Here is a 21,154-nt window from a genome sequence, read left to right on the forward strand (position 1 = left end):
GGTGACATGTAGTAGATAGGAGGTTATGGTGGCAATAACAATATCTTATACAATATACATATATAAAATATGTAACATCATTTGTATAATTAACATAATCAATATTTTCTTTAAATGTCTTAAATTTGACTGATTTTCTTGAGTGATTCCAAAAAAAAACAACACAAAGTACACACACCCATACAAAGTTATATATACCAAAATTTTAATAAAATCCAATAATTATTTATGTAGTAGATAATTTTAGAACATTGTTTTGATGCAAAAAAAATTGAATCATTTTATTTGCAAAAATATTCATACTGAAGTAAAATGAAAAGAAAGATCTATACCTCTATATACATAATTGATAAAATAAAAGAAACCAATCTAAAATAGTATGTTTTATAATAATTACAATTGAGAGTGAAACACATTGTCATAAAAAGTGTTGGAGGGTAGAATAAATCATATAATTTTTTTTCTTAAATTTAAAATTATGTATATGTATATATATATATATATATATATATATATATATACATATTCTTGTACATTATTAGAAGTATATTACGAACTTTTGTATTTCTATTCTTATACCATTTATTTGCAAAAAATTATATTAAGTGATAAGAGGATTATAACAATATTCCAGATTTTATAGCTTTTCTTTGCTACCATGTTCATTGCAAAGAATTTCCACTTAATGAGCTTTTTTGCGAAACCAAAATGCATTTAAACACTCATTGGATACAACTTCATGAACCCCGAGTCTAAATATATTGTGTGGTCATTTTATCAAATCTTTAAAAAAAAATTGTAATAACCACAAATATATTTTTAATATATATAGGGGAATGATAAATAGACCCAATTTTTACTATATTTATTCATCCTCCAAACCATCATATATAAATAAAATAAATAAAAAAATAAACCTCTAGATTCATTTCTCCACTATTGGTTTGCTTCGACCCACAGGTCCTTCCACAACATAATGTAACACCCAGCGCTGACATTGCGCCATGTAATAAAATATAAAAGAAATAAGGCCCACGGATTCCTGCCCACGTGTATTGTCAGGCACGTTTTCGGATCCTCGTGGATGAATGAAACTACAGTGAATGAAAAGTAGATGATAACCTTGTCGCTATCCACGGCGCATAGCACAGCCCCTGCCATTCATTGTCCTATGCTGTTGTCGAACGAATGAACGACCAACCCATTCATCCGTCCATTTGCGTATCATTTATGAATATCTTCACGAAAGTTTCTTTTTCCCAATCACTACATTTGTCTTCACTATCAACAAAACGTCCCACATTATCTTTACATAACAACCTAACATGAAATCTACGTAACATCTACATGCAACGCTCCCCGCCTTTCTTGGCGGGGTCTGACTTTGGAACAAAGTGTCTGAGCTCTTACTTTTTCGTTTTCCGTGACGACAATTACCTTTTTCCAAGAGATATATCGACTTTCTATAAATGTCATCACCGTCGCGTCGACGGCATGTGGGGGGTTTTTTCGGAGGAGGCGCTGTTGGTCTCGCAGTCCATGGCCATCGACATAGACATGGCTTGTTTTCGACTGAAGGGCCTATCAATAGACAGCAAAGCTGCGGGGAAATGCTTGAAGACTAGGCCTCAATTTTCTAATTGTGATCGAAAAAGCTGGGAGGAACAATGTGACCTTCAAAGCAGGTTCCGCATGGGAAGCGAAGCCATGCCGCGACAGACATATCCACCCGCTCGCTGCGAGCGCGATTCCGTAGCCAACCTGGGCTCTGCGACCCCGTGAATGGTCGTGGCAAAAGTTGCAGCATGGTAACATTAATAACAGCGCAGGGTCCAGTCGAGGCAGGGTACGAGGACCGCCACCAAGTGAAGAAAACGTGACTCTGGTTGAATTCTTTTATTCTTCGGGGACTACTGGAATGGGTCGAAATGGTTTTTGCGGGTGGCACGGTGACATGAAGACTCGGGGATTTTCATTTCGGATGTCAGATCGCTTGAAAATGCCTTTAGGCGGCAAGAGCCAGATATGCTAGGGCGGAGAATACGCAGGTTGCCGTTGACGATGGGCTGTTGGATCGCTGGTGGAGCTCCGGTGGCGCTGCGGGCACTCCAGTGGAAGGTTCGCCTGCACTCCATGCTTGTGATGGTACGTTGTTATTCTCACTCTGGGGATATTCGGTGGTTTCACTTTTATGAGGGAGGGTAATGTGAAGGGGGACGTTAGTTTGTATTCTTCAAGCTTGACCTCGACCACAGAAAAAACGAGCTCAATCGAGCATGTTGATGCCTTATAGTTAGCAGAAATTAGATCACCTTGTCCAGCCAGCACTGATGCCAACTTGTGCCAAACCACTGTGTGAGCTCTCAATTATACTCTAAAATTTAAATTTTTGTTATTTTCCTATTTTATGATAATTAAACATATTAGATTATGATTTATATAAGTGAAATTTAGTTTTATAGAATTTTTAGGATTACAACCCTTGATGGTATAAATCATAGTGTAATTCCTTGAATTAGGTTAATTAGGACTAAAGTGATAAGAGTTAGAAAATTAGAATAGCAACTTAGTTAGTTTAATAATTTAGAGGTTGTTAGTCATTACTATAAGGGTTGACTAAAAGCCTATGAGTGCATTTATAATCATTCACATGATTTAGGAGTTGAAATTATAATTCTCTAAAAGATTTAGGGAAGTTAGCAATGATAATTTTGGATTTTCCTCCAAATTTAACAAATTTAAGCGGCATGGTGGTTCTTCTACTTAATGGGAGTCTTTTTGATGCAATGGTGGCACTGGATATACCTCGTGGAGTGAAGAAAACAAAATCAGCAACCTCTCCTTCAAAATACAAGAGAAGTAATGAAATTCTCATTTTGAAGAATTTCACAAAAATTGCCAAGATCCTTGTAAGTAAAAACTTCCATGAAAATTATAATTGAGCATGGATTGAGGCATGTGAATAGTCGAACTTAGCTTAAGAAGGTGTTTTGAACACAATAGTGAAGTTAGATTTACAAAAAAATTGCTTTCTTGACTACTTACAAGAGCCATCAGCCTTGGTAACGAGATTGGCTCTTGGATGAATGAAGGCCATAGATCTAGATTAGGGATCTTAAAAATCAAGGGTGGAGATGTAGCCACCTTTCTATGAGCCTCTACTCAATTGTATAAGAGAGGCTTGGTTTTCCAAGCCCTCTCTCTCTCCTCTTTTAGGTGAAAGGCAGAGCCATGCCAAAATTTGACCGAAACCCTAATCTTAATTTTATTTAGATTTTAATCCTCATTATGAACCTTGTAATTGTGTATGTATGGATTTTGCATTGTGAAGGATGGTCATTAAGTTTTAAAATATGTTTCATTGAAGTAGATATCTCCTCGGCCTTTCAAATATTCCAAGGGTTTCAACAACCTTGGATTTTTTTCAATCTATCACTCAATTTCTGTTTTTCAATGTGAGATTCTAAATAATTATAGCTTTTTTTGTTAGCTTTCCAATAAGATAAGACTTGCTTGATTTTGAGTAAGAAGGAATTTTTGGTGAATTTTTGAGTTTGAAGGAGTTGATTGCCTTTGTAGTTTGAATCAATCGAGTTTGAAAAGACATTTCTCAGTGCTTGGTAATTGGATTTATTTGAAATTTTGAGAGCATCAAGCTTTATAAGCTAAGCTTTGAAAGGCACAAGAATGGTGAATTTGAAGACAATCTAAAGTTTTAGTGAATTTCTAAGTGAAGAGGGTTGGTCACCGTGTGTCAAGGACAAGAACTCTATGAAAAAGTAATTCAAACAAGTGAGCCTTCACTCAAAGAGAGGTAACAAAATATATATAAACAAGTATATATATTGAAAGAGAAACTCGAATAGCTATTGCCAAAAGACAAGAAAACTAGAGACCCTTGAAACTAGAGTGGAAGCAAGAAAAGAGTTGACAAGAGTGAAGAAGGCTTCACTCTTGTCTCTATATATACTATCTAACTAGGGGCTACGTGGCGACGTTCTATAGGACCTCCAATATGTGTTGACTTTGTAGGGCACATGCCTTGACTTACAAGGCAAGTTTTTCTACGTGTGGGCCAAATAGTTAGCTTGATCTTCAAGCTAACAACATGTGTTGTACATGGCCAACTTGTTGACCACGTTTCTAATCCAAAAAGTCAATTAAAGATACCTATGAAGTCAAAGCAATGTCTATGAAGCTTCTAGAGAGCTTCCATATTAAATACTATAGAATTAACTTACTTTTACCTATTTTTACTTACTTCTACCTATTTGTATATATAATTACTAGCTTACATGATTATATCTATGACATTATGTCCTAGACATTATCCCCTCTTCTAGGGATGAGTTCCATGAGGGGCAGTTATCATATGTTGAGGAAATCTATGATGCGACGAATTGTATTCGCCACATACTCTGATCTTTGTTCTCTTCGAAGATGATTGATAGGGCCTCTCAACCATCGGTAGTGTCCCATACCAGGGCGAGAAAACCACCCAGTTATTTGATCATTGTTGAGGCCTTCGTAACTTCCTTCGAATAGAATATTTGAAACACCATCAAGAGTTGTTCTTACCTCTAGCACAATCACCAAACATCGCGAGTCCCTTCCCAAATCGTGATACCAAATGCATTGTATCTCGCCATCTATTCGAGGAAGAACATGTCGTTCTTGAAGATCTTCATCTTGATTGTGTCGTCTTGAAGGTTGTGACAATCATAATGTCTTGTCCGACAAGTCAACAAATGAAGGCTCTCGAGTCGAATCCGCTGGTTGTTGGTTCTCCATCTCCTGAGCGTCACTACTACAAAGAAGCTACGAACAAGAATTGAAAGTAGAATGTTATCTTACCTAGATGTTGTTTCTTTTATAAAGAAAGTTTTCATCTTGATTTTCATGGATTTCGTCGATGAAAAGCCTCCACCGCCTTTGCTGCATTTGTAAGATTCTTTATTAGCTCCCATGTGCGTTCACTAATACCATATCTGTGCCAATAGACAAGATATTCTAATTTATTTCGGTGCCGCCTTGAATCTAAGACTTCTTCTACTTCAAACTCTTCATTATTGTCTACTTCTATAGGAGGAGGTGGAACTTGTCGTCTTCTTGGTATGTCCACTGTCTTATATGGTTCAAGAAGAGACATGTGGAATATTGGATGGATTTTCATTGACTCCGGTAGATGTAAACGATATGCAACTGGATTGATTTGTGTAGAAATAGAAAATGGTCCCAGCCTTCGATAGTCCAACTTGTCACAAGAACGAGTGGTCTTGATATTACGATGAAGTAGCCATACCTTATCACCCAAGATGAATGATGGTTGTTCCTTTCGATAGACATCCACATTGACCTTTTGTTGTTCTTGAGCCTCTTTTAACTGCGCCTTGATCGTTGCATGTAGCTCTAATAAATGAATTGCTAAATCTTTCGCAGCAAGATTATCAACTTTTGAAAAGTCAAAAGTATCAAGTCGTAGATGATAACCATAGTTAGCAAAGAAAGGTGTTTGTTTTGTAGAAGAGTGTACCGTGTTATTGTAAGCAAACTTTGCCAATGGCAAAAGAGTTGTCCAATCATCTTGTTGGTAATTAATGGTACATCTTAAATATTGTTCCAAAACTTGATTAACACGCTCTGTTTGTCCATCAGTTTGAGGATGGAATGCCGAAGATAGTTTTATATCCACTTTAAGAATCTTGAAAAGAGTCCGCCAAAATCTTGATATAAATTGAGTTCCCCTATCTGATATAATATCCTTGGATAATCCATGATAGCGATAGATATTGTCAAGAAAGAGCTTAGCTGTTTCTTCACTTGTGATAGATTTTGTACATAGTACAAAATGTACCATCTTGGTAAAACGATCTACTATCACGAATATAGAGTCATAAGAACTTGAAATTAGAAGATCCGTGATGAAGTCCATAGAAACAGAAGACCATGGTTGTTCTGGAATGGATAATGGCTGAAGAAGTCCAAAAGGTCAATGACGATGTCGGGGTAGAAAGGTTTTGCCTCAAGAAAGCGCTGTGCTTCTCGCTGTCACTAATTGCTTAATTAAGCTTAAAATAAGAAAATCCTAATTATATATATATAAGTTCTCCTTTTAGGACAATTACACCAAATACTTAAGTTTTAAATAACCAACAACACCCAAAATATGGTAGAAGTACTCTAAAACCTTATATATCCTTGTGTGGAAATTCTCCTGAACCTCAACACCTCATAACACTTGATCCAACCGTCCAAACAAGATCCAAATTTACATGAAGTACTAATATGTTGCTATTAATTTGTACAACAAATTTCAATTGCAAATTCGTTGCGGATCTTGAGATATCTTCAAAACCCTAATAGTCGCTTCAAACCCTAATCTTTATATACCCGCGCACAATTTTCTTCATATCTCACAGAGCATAAGTCTAAATGCCACGAAACTTATATAGATAGCTTTTTAACACAAATTTTTACATTCTCCCAAAGTTTGAGCTAAAATTTCATTCGAAAACTCAAGTTATGGCTCCTAACACTACTTTGAACAAAACCGCTCACTTACTGCCTTTGATTTGAATGCGATGTCTTTAACTGTCATGGCCATAATCATGTAAGCTAATAATTACATATAGAAATAGGTAGAAGTAAAAGTAGGTAAAAGTAAGTTAATTCTATAATATTTAATATGGAAGCTTCCTAGAAACTTCCTAGACGCTACTTTGACTTCATAGGTGTCTTTAATTGACTTCTTGGATTAGAAACGTGGTCAACAAGTTGGCCATGTGCCACACATGTTGTTAGCTTAAAGATCAAGCTAACTATGTGGCCCACACGTAGAAAAACTTGCCTTGTAAGTCAAGGCATGTATTCTACAAAGTCAACACATATTGGAGGTCCTATAGAATGTCGCCACGTAGCCCCTAGTTAGATAGTATATATAGAGACAAGAGTGAAGGCTTCTTCACTCTTGTCAACTCCTTTCGTGCTTCTAGTCTATTTCAAGGGTCTCTAGTTTTCTTGTCTTTTGGCAATAGCCATTCCAGTTTCTCTTTCAATATATATACTTGTTTATATATATTTTGTTACCTCTCTTTGAGTGAATGCTCACTTGTTTGAATTATTTTTTCATCGAGTCCTTGTCCTTAACAGATTGACAAGAGTGCACTTACAATATCAGAGCTTTGTTTTTCTTGAGTAAGAGTGGATTACCCCTTTCTCTTGATAAGACATAAGTATATTAGAAATTTGTGGATTACCCACTTCTAAACTCATATTGTTCTTAGTATCTTCTTTGTTATCAAGTCTTTTCTTTTTCTTTTGTCTTGAGCAATATCAAACAAATTTTTCTTCTTAGTATTATTATGGCAGAGCTTGTTGAAATGAAGAGTGCAATGGCACAAATGCAAGAACAATTGAGGGAGTTAATGCTTGCAATGCATCAACTCAATTCACCAACACAGGAAAGAACAAGAATAGCAGAAAGTGGAGATATAGAGATTATCGGAGCTGCTTCAACATCTGCACCAAATTACATTCCTTCTCCAATCGTACAACACCCTCTAAGCACTAGAGAACCAAGAATTGCTTTACCCGAGAAATTTGATGGTACAAGATCAAAGTTTCGAGGGTCCATCAATCAAGTACAATTGGCAATTGAACTTCAACCGCAAAGCTATCCAACTCCAGGATCACAAGTCAGGTTTATTGGCACTCTACTTTCTGGTTCTGCATTATCGTGGTTTTCGTCTTTTCTTGAACAACGAAATCTAATATTGGATAATTTGAAAGCTTTTTTGGTGGAGTTTCGATCTATGTATGGTGAACACGATGCAACTCGTGTCGCAACAAACAAGATCCGAATTCTGTGACAAGAAAACCGCTCAGTAACAATGTATGCTTCACAATTTCGACAACTTGCAATTGACATCAAGTGGGATGATGCTGCACTCATCAGTCAATTTCTTTATGGATTGTAATACGAAGTAAAGAAATTGATGCTCAACTTACCTGATCCTCAAACTTTGAGTCAAGCAATCGATTTTGCGGTAAAATGTGACAATCGACTTTTTGAATTTTGATTCGAGAGTCGTACAAGGGAACCTCAATGTTATTACTCAATGGCAACATCAGCATCTTCGCCAAACATACATTCGGAAGTAGAAGACATGCAAATTGACGCGGTACGTTTTAAACCCCTAATTGAGCAAAAAAAGATTTGTCGACGTCAAGAAGGATTATGTTTATATTGCGGAGAACCTAAGCACACTGCTCAACATTGTCCAAAGAAACAACGTAACTATAAAATGAGGGCTACGGCGGTCAAAGAAGACAACATGTCAGAAAACGGATTCGTCCAACTATAATAGGGACCGTGCAGCTGGAACCTTCTACAATTCCTAATGAAGGTCCTATCCTCTCCTCAGAACCCTCTTCTTGTTTTATAATAGAATTATATTTAGGACCTAAGAATTATAAAGCCTTTGCTTTATTAGATTCGGGAGCCTCACCATGTTTTTTAGATGAACAATTTGTTAAAAGTCATAAAATACCTTTTGTACAGAAAACTAAACCCGTACATGTAGAAGTCATTGATGGCCGTCTTTTGTCTTTTGGAGATGTCACTCATGAAACTCGCCCTATAAAAGTAACAATAAACGGTCATGTTAGCTACATAGCTTTTAACATAATTAAATCCCCGTCCAATCCAGTTATTTTAGATTTATCCTGGCTAGAAAAATATAACCCTCGAATAGATTGGAATTCTCGTAAACTTGACTTTTCCCAAAGCATTATTAATAGTTCTACTAAGCAAGTAAAAAGTTATAAATCTAGTATAATAAAACCCGTACTTATAGGTGCAAAAGCATTTATATACGGAGCAAAAGAAGGATCAACTTTTGCTATTTATGCTGTACCTATTTCTGAAAGCGTAAAGACTTCAAGTGGCATTCCAAGTCAATATCAGGATTATCAAGACGTTTTTGAGAAAAAGAATGCAGATATTCTTCTTGAGCATTGCCCATATGATTGTTCAATCGACCTCAAGGAAGGAACTCAGCCACCATTTGGACCAATTTACAGTTTATCGCAAGATGAGTTGGCTGAACTCAAGACATATATTGACGAGAATTTAGCGAAGAATTTCATACGCCATTCAAAATCTCCAGCAGGAGCTCCAATTCTATTCGTAAAGAAAAAAGATGGATCTTTGTGAATGTGTGTTGACTATCGAGGACTCAACAAGATCACAATCAAGAATAGGTATCCATTACCTTTGATATCAAGACTCCTTGACCAATTGAATCAAGCTAAGATTTATACAAAAATAGATCTAAGAGGAGCATATAATCTAGTACGAATCAAGGAAGGAGATGAATGGAAGACTACATTTCGAACCAGGTACAGACATTTTGAATATAATGTCATGCCTTTTAGACTCACGAATGCACCAGCTGCTTTTCAACATCTCATGAATGATGTATTTCATGAATTCTTAGACAATTTTGTCGTTTGCTACCTAGACGATATCCTGATCTATTCTAACAACGTCGAAGAGCATGAAATACATGTTCGTCAAGTATTACAAAAACTTAGAGATGCAAGATTGTACGCCAAGATGGAAAAGTGTGTATTTCACACTACTCAAGTTGACTTTTTAGGATACATCATTTCAAATGATGGTCTCATGATGGATTCTAAGAAAGTCCAAACAATCATGGATTGGAAGATTCCAAGGACACTCAGAGATGTCCAATGTTTCTTGGGATTTATCAATTACTATCGGATCTTCATCAAAGAATTTTCACGAGTTGCAGCTCCATTTACACGCTTGACCAATAAAGACAAATTTCAATGGAATCAAGAAGCGGAAGCAGCATTTGAAGCCTTGAAGACATCGTTTGTATCTGCACCAGTCTTATATCGTGTTGAATTTTCTAAGGTATTTTTTATGGAAACAGACGCATCGAATTTTGCCTTGGGTGTAGTTTTGTCACAAATGGGAACAGATGACAAACTTCATCCGATAGCTTTTCATTCAAGAAAATTCTCAGCAACCGAGATCAATTATGAGATCTACGATAAAGAACTGCTTGTAATCGTGGATTCCTTTCAAGAATGGCGTCATTATCTAGAAGGCGCTTCTAGTCCAGTCACTATGTATACAGATCACAAGAACCTCGAGTATTTCATGTCAACACGCGTGTTGAATCGTCGTCAAGCTCGTTGGAGTATGTCTTTGTCAAGATTCGAGTTCATTATCACTTATCCGCCAGGAAAACAACAAGGTTTGTCCGATGCATTGTCTAGACGTTCTTATTTTGCACCAAAAGAAGGAGATGCAGCTTTTGAGCAACAAAGAATGGTCCTCTTGAAACCGGAGCAATTTCATCTCCCAGCAATGAAATCAACATTGACTGTTGATTCAACTTTTCTCAAGCAAATCCAGTCCAGTATGTCCTTAGACCCTCTTGTTCATGATATTGAGAATAATTCTTCCAAGTCTCATGATTCTTCTAAGTTCGAGTTCAAGAATAATCTATTATATTTTGAAGGACACCTATATGTTCCAAAAGGAGAAGCACGTGTACGTGTTCTTCAAGCACGTCATGATTTTCCAGCAGCAAGACACTTTGGATATAATAAGACTTTGGAACTCATATCAAGAGATTTTTGGTGGCCACAAATGTAGAAGTCAGTCAAAGACTTTGTACAATCATGTAATATTTGTTCAAGATCAAAAACTCCTCGTCATCGAGCTTACGGACTTCTTCAGCTATTACCTATACCAGAACACCATGGTCTTCTGTTTCTATGGATTTCATCACAGATCTTCCAAGCTCAAGATCTTATGATTCTATATTTGTGATAGTAGATCGTTTCACCAAGATGGCACATTTTGTGCCATGCATAAAATCTATCACAAGTGAAGAAATAGCTAAGCTTTTCATTGATAATATCTATCGCTATGATGGATTACCTAAAGATATCATATCGGATAGGGGAACTCAATTTGTGTCGAGATTTTGGAGGATCCTTTTCAAGATTTTAAAAGTGGACATAAAGCTATCTTTGGCTTTCCATCTTCAAATTGATGGACAAACATAGCGCGTAAACCAAGTCTTGAAGCAGTATTTAAGGTGTACCATCAACTACCAATAAGATGATTGGACAACCCTTCTGCCATTGGCAAAGTTTGCTTATAATAATACGGTATATTCTTCCACGCAACAAACATCTTTCTTTGCCAATTATGGCTATCATCTACGACTTGATGCTTTTGATTTTTCAAAAGTTGATAATCCTGCAGCAGAAGATATAGCAAATCGGTTGTCAGAGTTACATGCAATAATGAAGGCGCAATTGAAGGAAGCTCAAGAACGACAAAAGATAAACGTAGATGTATATTGTAAGGAGCAACCACAACTCAATGTGGGTGATAAGGTATGGCTACTTCGTCGTAATATTAAGACCACTCGTCCTTGCAACAAGTTGGACTATCGAAGGCTGAGACCATTTTTTATTTCTATACAAATCAATCCAGTTGCATATCGTTTACATCTATCGAAGACAATAAAAATCCATCTAGTATTCCACATGTCTCTTCTTGAACCATATAAGATAGTGGACATACCAAGAAGATGACAAGCTCCACCTCCTCCTATAGAAGTGGACAATAATGAAGAGTTTGAAGTAGAAGAAGTCTTAGATTCAAGGCGGCGTCGAAATAAAATAGAATATCTTGTCCATTGGCGCGGATATGATATTAGTGAACGCACATGGGAGCCAATGAAGAATCTTACAAATGCAGCAAAGGCGGTGGAGGCTTTTCATCGATGACATCCATCAAAATCAAGACTAAAACTTTTTTTATAAAAGAAACAACATCTAGGTAAGATAACATTCTACTTTCAATTCTTGTTCGTAGCTTCTTTGTAGTAGTTGCGCTCAGGAGATGGAGAACCAACAACCAACGGATTTAACTCAAGAGCCTTTATTTGCTGACCTGTCGGACGAGACATTACGATTGTCACAACCTTCAAGACAATGCAATCGAGATGAAGATCTTCAAGAACGACATGTTCTTCCTCGAATAGATGGTGAGATACAACGCGTTTGGTATCACGATTTGGAAAGGGACTCCCGATGTTTGGTGATTTTGCTAGAGGTAGGAACAATTCTTGATGGTGTTCCAAATATTCTATTCAAAGGAAGTTACGAAGGCCTAAACAATGACCAAATAAGTGGATGGTCTTCCCGCCCTGGTATGGGACACTACAGATGGTTGAGAGGCCCTATCAATCATCTTCGAAGGGAACAGAGATCAGAGTATGTGGCAAATACAATTCGTCGCATCATAGATTTCTTCAACATATGATGACCGCTCCTCGTGGAACTCGTCTCTAGAAGGGGGGGTAATGTCACGGCCATAATGATGTAAGCTAATAATTACATATAGAAATAGGTAGAAGTAAAAGTAGGTAAAAGTAAGTTAATTCTATAATATTTAATATAGAAGCTTCCTAGAAACTTCTTAGATGCTGCTTTGACTTCATAGGTGTCCTTAATTGACTTCTTGGATTAGAAACGTGGTCAACAAGTTGGCCATGTGCCACACATGTTGTTAGCTTAAAGATCAAGCTAACTATGTATCCCACACGTAGAAAAACTTGCCTTGTAAGTCAAGGCATGTGCCCTACAAAGTCAACACATATTGGAGGTCCTATAGAACGTCGCCACGTAGCCCCTAGTTAGATAGTATATATAAAGACAAGAGTGAAGGCTTCTTCACTCTTGTCAACTCCTTTCTTGCTTCTAGTCTGTTTCAAGGGTCTCTAGTTTTCTTGTCTTTTGGCAATAACCATTCCAGTTTCTCTTTTAATATATATACTTGTTTATATATATTTTGTTACCTCTCTTTGAGTGAATGCTCACTTGTTTGAATTATTTTTTCATTGAGTTCTTGTCCTTGACATTAACGCCCTATAACTCCTTCATATAAACTCCAAATGCAAAATCTCCTTCGCAAAAGATGTATGTCTTGAAGTTGGCCTTCTAGCCACTTCTTTCGATCTCCAAAGGCTTTCGTAAAACTCCTCTTAAACTCAAAAGAGTAACAATAGGTCTCAAATTGACACCTTAACTTCAAACGGCTATAACTAATTCACCCTAACTCCAAACCCTATAAAATTTGTACGAAAATTGTAGCCAAAATCCTAAACTTTACAATCTTTTCCTTTGATTTCCTAATGGCCTCTTTGAAATCGCCGAAACCCTTATCAAGGTCGCGGGCAGCCGCCTTAAAGCCCATTGGGCATGGATTTCGACCAATGAGGATGAAGATCCTTATTTCTACCTTCATCCAACCATGCCTTGGTTTCATCCCTCCCAATTAACCTCCTATTAATTTAAATCTTCATCTTTAGGCTTCTACCTTCTTCCAAGGCTTCATACTAAACATTTAGGTCATATATATATATATATATATATATATATATATATATATATAATTTCAAAATCAAAAGAAATAAAGAAACAAAGTAAAGTTTCTTATACCAACTCTTTTTAATTTAATCTACTAGCCACTCTAACACACATCTAGATTTATCAACATGTAATATGTTTTAACTAATTTTTACATATTGTAAGCATTTACAGTACCACAACGAGGAGTTTTCGATCTTGAGCAAATATCACATGATTGTACAAAATCTTTAACTGCCTTCTACATTTGAGGCCACCAAAAATCTCTAGATATCAACTCCAAAGTCTTATTATATCCAAAATGTCCTGCTGCTGGGAAGTCGTGATGAGCTTGAAGAACATGTAAACGTGCTTCTCCTTCTGGAACATATAGGCGTCCTTCGAAATAGAATAGGTTGTTCTTAAATTCAAATTTAGAGGGATCATGAGATTTAGAAGAATTATTCTTGATATCATGAACAAGAGGATCTGAAGACATACTTAACTGGACTTGCTTAAGAAAAGTTAAATCAACAGTCAATGTTGATTTTATTGCTCGAAGATGAAATTGTTCCGGCTTCAAGAGAACCATTCTTTGTTGCTTAAAAGTTACATTTCCTTCTTTTGGTGCAAGATAAGAACGTCTAGATAAGGCATCGGACAAACCTTGTTGTTTTCCTGGCCGATAAGTGATGATAAAGTCGAATCTTCATAAAGATATACTCCAACAAGCTTGGCGATGATTTAATATGCGTGCTGACATAAAATATTCGAGGTTCTTGTGATCCATATATACGGTGACTGGATTGGAGCGCCTTGTAGATAACGACGCCATTCTTGAAAAGAATCCATAATTGCAAGAAGTTCTTTGTCATGGATCTCATAATTGATTTCTGCTGCTGAGAATTTTCTTGAATGAAAGGCTACTAAATGAAGTTTGTCATCTATTCCCATTTGTGATAAAATCCCACCCAGAGCAAAGTCCGATGCATCTGTTTCCATAAAGAATGCTTTGAAAAAATCAACACAATAAAGGATTGGTGCAGAAACAAACGCTATCTTCAAAGATTCAAAAGTAACTTCCGCTTCTTGATTCCATTGAAATTTGTCTTTATAAGTCAAACGTGTAAGTGGAGCTGCAATTTGAGAGAAGTCTTTGATGAAGATCTAATAGTAGTTGGCAAATCTTAAAAAACATTGGATATCTCTTACCGTTTTTGGGATCTTCCAATCTATAATAGTTTGAACTTTTTTAGGATCCATCATAAGTCCATCATTTGAAATGATATAACCTAAGAAATCGACTTGAGTAGTGTGGAATACACACTTTTCTATCTTGGCATAGAGTCCTGCATCTTTTAATTTTTGTAACACATGACAAACATGAAGATCATGTTCTTTTGGATTCTTAGAATAGATCAAGATGTCGTCTAGATAACATACCACAAAATCGTCCAAAAACTCTCAAAAAATATCATTCATTAGATGTTGAAAAGCTGCTGGTGTATTTGTGAGTCCAAAAGGCATGACATTGTATTCAAAATGTTCATACCTAGTTTGAAACGCAGTCTTCCATTCATCTCCTTCTTTGATGCGTACTAGATTGTATGCTCCCCAAAGATCTATTTTTGTATAGATCTTAGCTTGATTCAGCTGATCAAGAAGTCCAAATATTAAAGGTAGTGGATATCTGTTTTTGATGGTAATCTTGTTGAGTCCTCGATAATCAACACACATCTACAATGATCCATCTTTTTTCTTCACAAATAGAATTGGAGCTCCTGCAGGAGATTTAGAATGGCGTATGAAATTCTTGGCTAGATTTTCTTCAATATACTCCTTGAGTTCAGTCAACTCATTTTGTGATAAACTATAGATTGGTCTGAATGGCGGTTGTGCTCTTTCTTGAAGGTCAATTGAGCAATCATAGGGACGATGTTCCGGCAATGTATCCACATTCTTTTTTTCGAATACATCTTGAAATTCTTGATATTGGCTTAGAATGCGACTTCAAGTCTTTTCACCAGTAGAAACGGGTGTGGCATAAATAATATATGGTGATTCTTTCATAGAAGCATGCAAGAAAGCTTTTGCACCTATAAATACGGGTTTAATTGAACTGGTCTTATGACTCTCTACTTGCTTAACTACACTGTTAGTTATACTTTTAGAGAAAGTAAGAGTTCGGAAAATCTAATCTATTTGAGGGTTGTATTTTTCTAACCACGATAAACCTAAAATGACTAGATTAGAGGGAGATCTAATGATTATAAATACTACAAAACTATTATGACTATTGATTATTACTTGTATAGGAAGGGTTTCGTGAGTAATATCTCTAGAAGATAATGGACGACCATCTATGACTTCTATATGAACAGGTTTAGTTTTCTTTACTAAAGATATGCTATGTCTTTTAGTAAATTCTTCATCTAAGAAACATGTTGAGGCTCCTGAATCTAACAAGGCAAAGACTTTGTAATATTTAGGTCCTAAAATAACATTTAATGTAAAACAAGGAGAGGGCTCCGAGGAGAGAATAGGACCTTTACTAGATGTTGTGCAAGGTTCCAATCGCACTGTCCCTATTGTAGCTCGATAAACTCGTTTTCTGACATATTGTCTTCTTTCAGAGCCATACTCCTCATTTTGTGATTGTGTCATTTCTTTGGACAATGTTGAGCAGTTTGCTTTGGTTCTCCATAATATAAACATAATCCTTCTTGACGATGACGAGTCTTTTCTTGCTCAGTAAGAGGTTTGAAACGTACTGCATCAATTTGCATATCCTCTACTTTCAAATGTATGTGTTGAAGAGGTGTTGGTATTGCCATTGAATTATAGTAACGTTGAAGTCCACTTGTACGGTTCTCAGATCGAAATTCAAAAAGGCGATTGTCGCACTTCACATCAAAGTCAATTGCTTGACTCAATGTTTGAGGATCAAGTAAGTTGAGTATTAATTTTTTTACCTCATATTGTAATCCATAGAAAAATTGGCTAATAAGTGCAGCATCATCCCACTTGATATCAGTTGCAAGTTGTCAAAATTGTGAAGCGTATAATGTTACTGATTGATTGCCTTGTCGTAAAATATGGATCTTATTGGTTGCAACACGAATTATATCATGTTTTCCATACATGGATCAAAACTCCACCAAAAAAGCCTCTAGATTATCCAATATTGGATCTCGTCATTCAAGAAAAGATGAAAACCACGATAGTACCGATCCTGAAAGAAGCATACCAATGAATCTAACTTGCGATCCTGGAATTGGATAGCTTTGGGGTTGAAGTTCAATCAAAAGTTGCACTTGATTGATAAATCCTCAAAACTTAGATCTGGTGCCATCAAACTTCTCGAGTATGGCAATTCTTGGTTCTCTAACATTTGAAGGACATTCCACTATAGGAAAAAGGACATGGTTTGGTGCAGATGTTGAAGCAGCTTCAACCATTTCTATATCTTCACTTCCTACCAATCTTGTTGCTCCTTATGGTGGTAAATTGAATTGAAGGATCGCAAGCATTAACTCCCTCAATTGCTCTTATATTTGTGCCATTGCTCTCTTCATTTCAAGAAGTTCTGCCATGATAACACTTAGAAGAGAGAAGATGTTTAATATCCCTCAAGATAAATAGAAGAGAGGACTTGAGAACAAAGAAAATACTAAGGAAAATATTAGTTTAGAAGAGGATAATCCGTAACTTCTAATATACTTATATCTTATGAAGAAAAAGGGGTAATCCACTCTTAATCAAGATTAGACAAAGCTCTAATATTGTAGGTATACTCTTGTCAATCTGTCAAGGACAAGGACTCGATGAAAAAATAATTCAGACAAGTGAGCCTTCACTCAAAGAGAGGTAACAAAATATATATAAACAAGTATATATATTGAAAGAGAAACTGGAATGGCTATTGCCAAAAGACAAGAAAACTAGAGACCCTTGAAACTAGACTGAAAGCAAGAAAAGAGTTGACAAGAGTGAAGAAGGCTTCACTCTTGTCTCTATATATACTATCTAACTAAGGACTATGTGGCGACATTCTATAGGACCTTTAATATGTGTTGACTTTGTAGGACACATGCCTTGACTTACAAGGCAAGTTTTTCTACGTGTGGACCACATAGTTAGCTTGATCTTCAAGCTAACAATATGTGTTGCACATGGCCAACTTGTTGACCACGTTTCTAATCCAAAAAGTCAATTAAAGACACCTATGAAGTCAAAGTAGCATCTATGAAGCTTCTAGGAAGCTTCCATATTAAATACTATAGAATTAACTTACTTTTACCTATTTTTACTTACTTCTACCTATTTGTATATGTAATTACTAGCTTACATGATTTTGTCCATGATATTATGTCCATGACACCGGGGCAGTTTGGATCACTCAATTTCAAAAGAAGAATTCTCACGACTAGATCATTAGATTGCAACAAGGATTTTTGGATCAAAAGCACCTACAAGTCAGGCTTGCAACAAGCTAAGAATCATTCAAATTGAAGCCGATTACAAATTTTGGAAAATTTTGGAGTAGAAGGAGGTCGTTGCCTTCAATCTTTACGTTTTGTCAAGGTACGTTTGCTTTCACCTCTCTCATTTTATTTTTACTATCGTCTTCACAATGATTTGTAAATTCTACATTTTACTTTTTGGCTAATAAATTTTAAGTTTAATTTTTTACCTTTAATATTCTCACTTTAAATTTTAACTTTTAACTTTTAACTTTTAAATTGAACTTTTAATTTTAACTTTTCACTTAACCTTTAATCTTAATTTTTAACTTAATTTTTTTACTCCTTTTAATTTTAACTTTTAACTTCACTTTTTAATTTTAATTTTTAATTAAACCTTTTAATCTTAATTTTTAATTTTAATTTTTTTTGTAACTTAACTTTTAACTTAGCTTTTAATTCAAACTTAAGTTTTTATTCTTATGGTCAATTAATAGTAATAACTTAGTTAATTATTTTTATTATGTTTGCAAAGTAAATTTCATTTAACATGTTAATTTAATGTTGGTAACCATTGCTTGGAAGGCCTAAAACTAATTGAATTTTTAATATAAAAATTTAAATTAGTCTAACAATTACACAATTGGGAGCTCTCCAATTCCACCTCTTGGACTTGTTGTATGGTATAGGTTTCATCAAGTGGTGAAATTTGGCCTCACACACTGGTTTACATTCTTTTTTACTTTCAGCTCCAGGTTAATAATAAGGCTGGATGTTGACATGAGCACAAGGGGTTCTAAATGGAGGACAACCTTCTCTGAGCAATTAGAACTGAAAGGGACAGGATCTAAAAAAATTACAGGTGTAGTAAAAGATTATGACAAATGTTGGTATCTTGGATACGTATAGATGGGATATGTATGTATCTCTTCAAGAACGTCAAATTGAATATCGTAACATGGCCGGATCAAGTCGAATACGACGCCGTCCGTGACATGATAAAGCTGAATTCTGATAGAATTATGGATTCCGAACTGTCAATTATTGTTTCAATAAAACAGAAGAGTGGTAGACTCTACCTCTTCAATTGTTCGGATTCCAGAGGAGAGCACTAGTGACAATTATGATATTTTGTGGACATAGACATCACAACTGCTCTCCGGACGAAATGGGACAAAGTGATGCTAAGATTCTTTGACCCCTCTGTAGGTATGCGACTGCCCATATGCTTTTGCCCTGTTGAAATGCCAGGGATTGTAGCACAAGGATACTCTCCAGAGTGACTGGAAACCTGCAGAGTGAACAGTCGCACGGTAGTTGCATTACGCCGTCTACCTGGTAGGCAATTATTAATTCATTCTCTTAAGATGAAGAACCCGGAGCTTTCATCCCTCCTTACTCAAGGCCCTCAAGTATCCTTTTTAATGAGCTTCTTGCATGTTTCGATAAACTAATATTACTTATCTTATGACGTAGAAGATAAGTCCATACATGTTGCAATTAGGCTAGCCGCTCTCTGTAATTGGCATTTATTTCATCTCTTAGTCTCGGCATTAGGTTTTAATTCTCCCTCTGCATCGGGATTTAGCTGCAGCGTTTGTTGTGCCCCAACACGCATTTACCACTTCGGGCAGACTGCAAGGCAGGACATGGATGCAGGCACGACAACCACCAGGGCAGAGGTAAGTATGGTAAATAATGAATCCGAGGAGCGCGAAGAGCTTGCTTCGTGAAGGTATGATCAGTAATAATATTAGATGTGCTTCCTACAACTCCTAGGCTAAAAAGATCAGAAAATACCAGGGAGACAGCAACAACACAGAGCATTTATAAGTCCATTGCACGTGTGATGGCAGCGCTATCTGTCGTATTAATCCAGTTACTCACACTTTTAAATTCTTCTATGACGCTCCTTACGCTAGTGTTAAATTTCCGTGTTGGAGATGTTTACTAGACATCTACAACGACCTGCTTATAAAATAGAACACCATCCAAACGTGCTAAATTTCAAATCCCCATCAAGCAACTTATGACTTTGATGCGGACGGTATATTGGAGAACGTGGCTTCAATCACTTGCAACATTAGTGAACGTGCACAGAGGACTATGCTATTGATGATAAAACTGCAAATGAATTAAGACCGAATCAGATTATAGCTTGCTGTCGAATTAAGTATTCCTTAGAAGCAATTTTGAGACGATCGTGCTTTTGGGTTGAGAGTGGATTGGATTTTATACAGGTTTCACAAGACTTACACTTTCAGCCAGGTTGGGGTTTCAAAGAAGTTGTCCTGCAATGCTGTCAAGTTCAGAGGCAGAGTTGGGGGTAAGCTCCCCTGAAACCGCAACCTGGCGATAAGTGAGAGTCTCTTCCTCACATATCAGAAGTGTAAATAACTTACTAATTGTTCTTTCGATCAATTTATCAATGTGCATAGCTTCTGCACAGTTCCTGACAAACTCTCGGTACTATGCTTGGTTTCAACTGCGAGTAAGTCAGCCTTCATTGCTAGTAAGGTGACTTGCCATGTGGATGCATTTTGCTCTCAACCGTGAAGCAGTAGACATATTATTGGCATTGAATTGTTGTTGAATGAGTGAACATTGCAAACTAATCTTCTGTTAACACAAATTAAAGATTATTGCAATGTAAAGGGCATCCACCACCCACCACCCACTTGATGAATGGTTTTGTATAATCTTTACTCTGGCACTAATAGCACCTTTGCAAAGATAATATACAATGAAAAGGCTAAATAATGTTGTGAGATTTTTCCTACTTGTTAATTATATCAAATGTTATTAAATGAATAAAAAGAGATGTATCCAAAAAAAATTCTCAATAATTGCCAAGATATTTCCAACAAATTTTAATCATAATTTGATATATATAAATATAAATATTATGTATCTTAGAATCGTAAATAAACAATATGTAATGTATAAGATTTAAATCTTTAATTTATCATTGCTTTGTTGTTATAAGTTAAATAATTCAAAAAAAGATTTATACATAAATTCAAAAGCCTATACATTATTATATTAAAATTTAAATAGTAAAAATAAAAACCATATTTTTATAAATTAAGAGGATGATATTAGATTAAAATTAGTTGAATATTAATTAGTAGTAATTTTATTTTATTTATATTACTATAAAATAGACATTCTTCCAAATAGACACTTCTATATCATACCAATAATATAATATTGCTACAAATTTTACACTA

This window comes from Physcomitrium patens, chromosome 3 (assembly GCF_059467195.1).
Source record: "Physcomitrium patens ecotype Gransden chromosome 3, ASM5946719v1, whole genome shotgun sequence".
Taxonomy (NCBI): Eukaryota; Viridiplantae; Streptophyta; class Bryopsida; order Funariales; family Funariaceae; genus Physcomitrium; species Physcomitrium patens.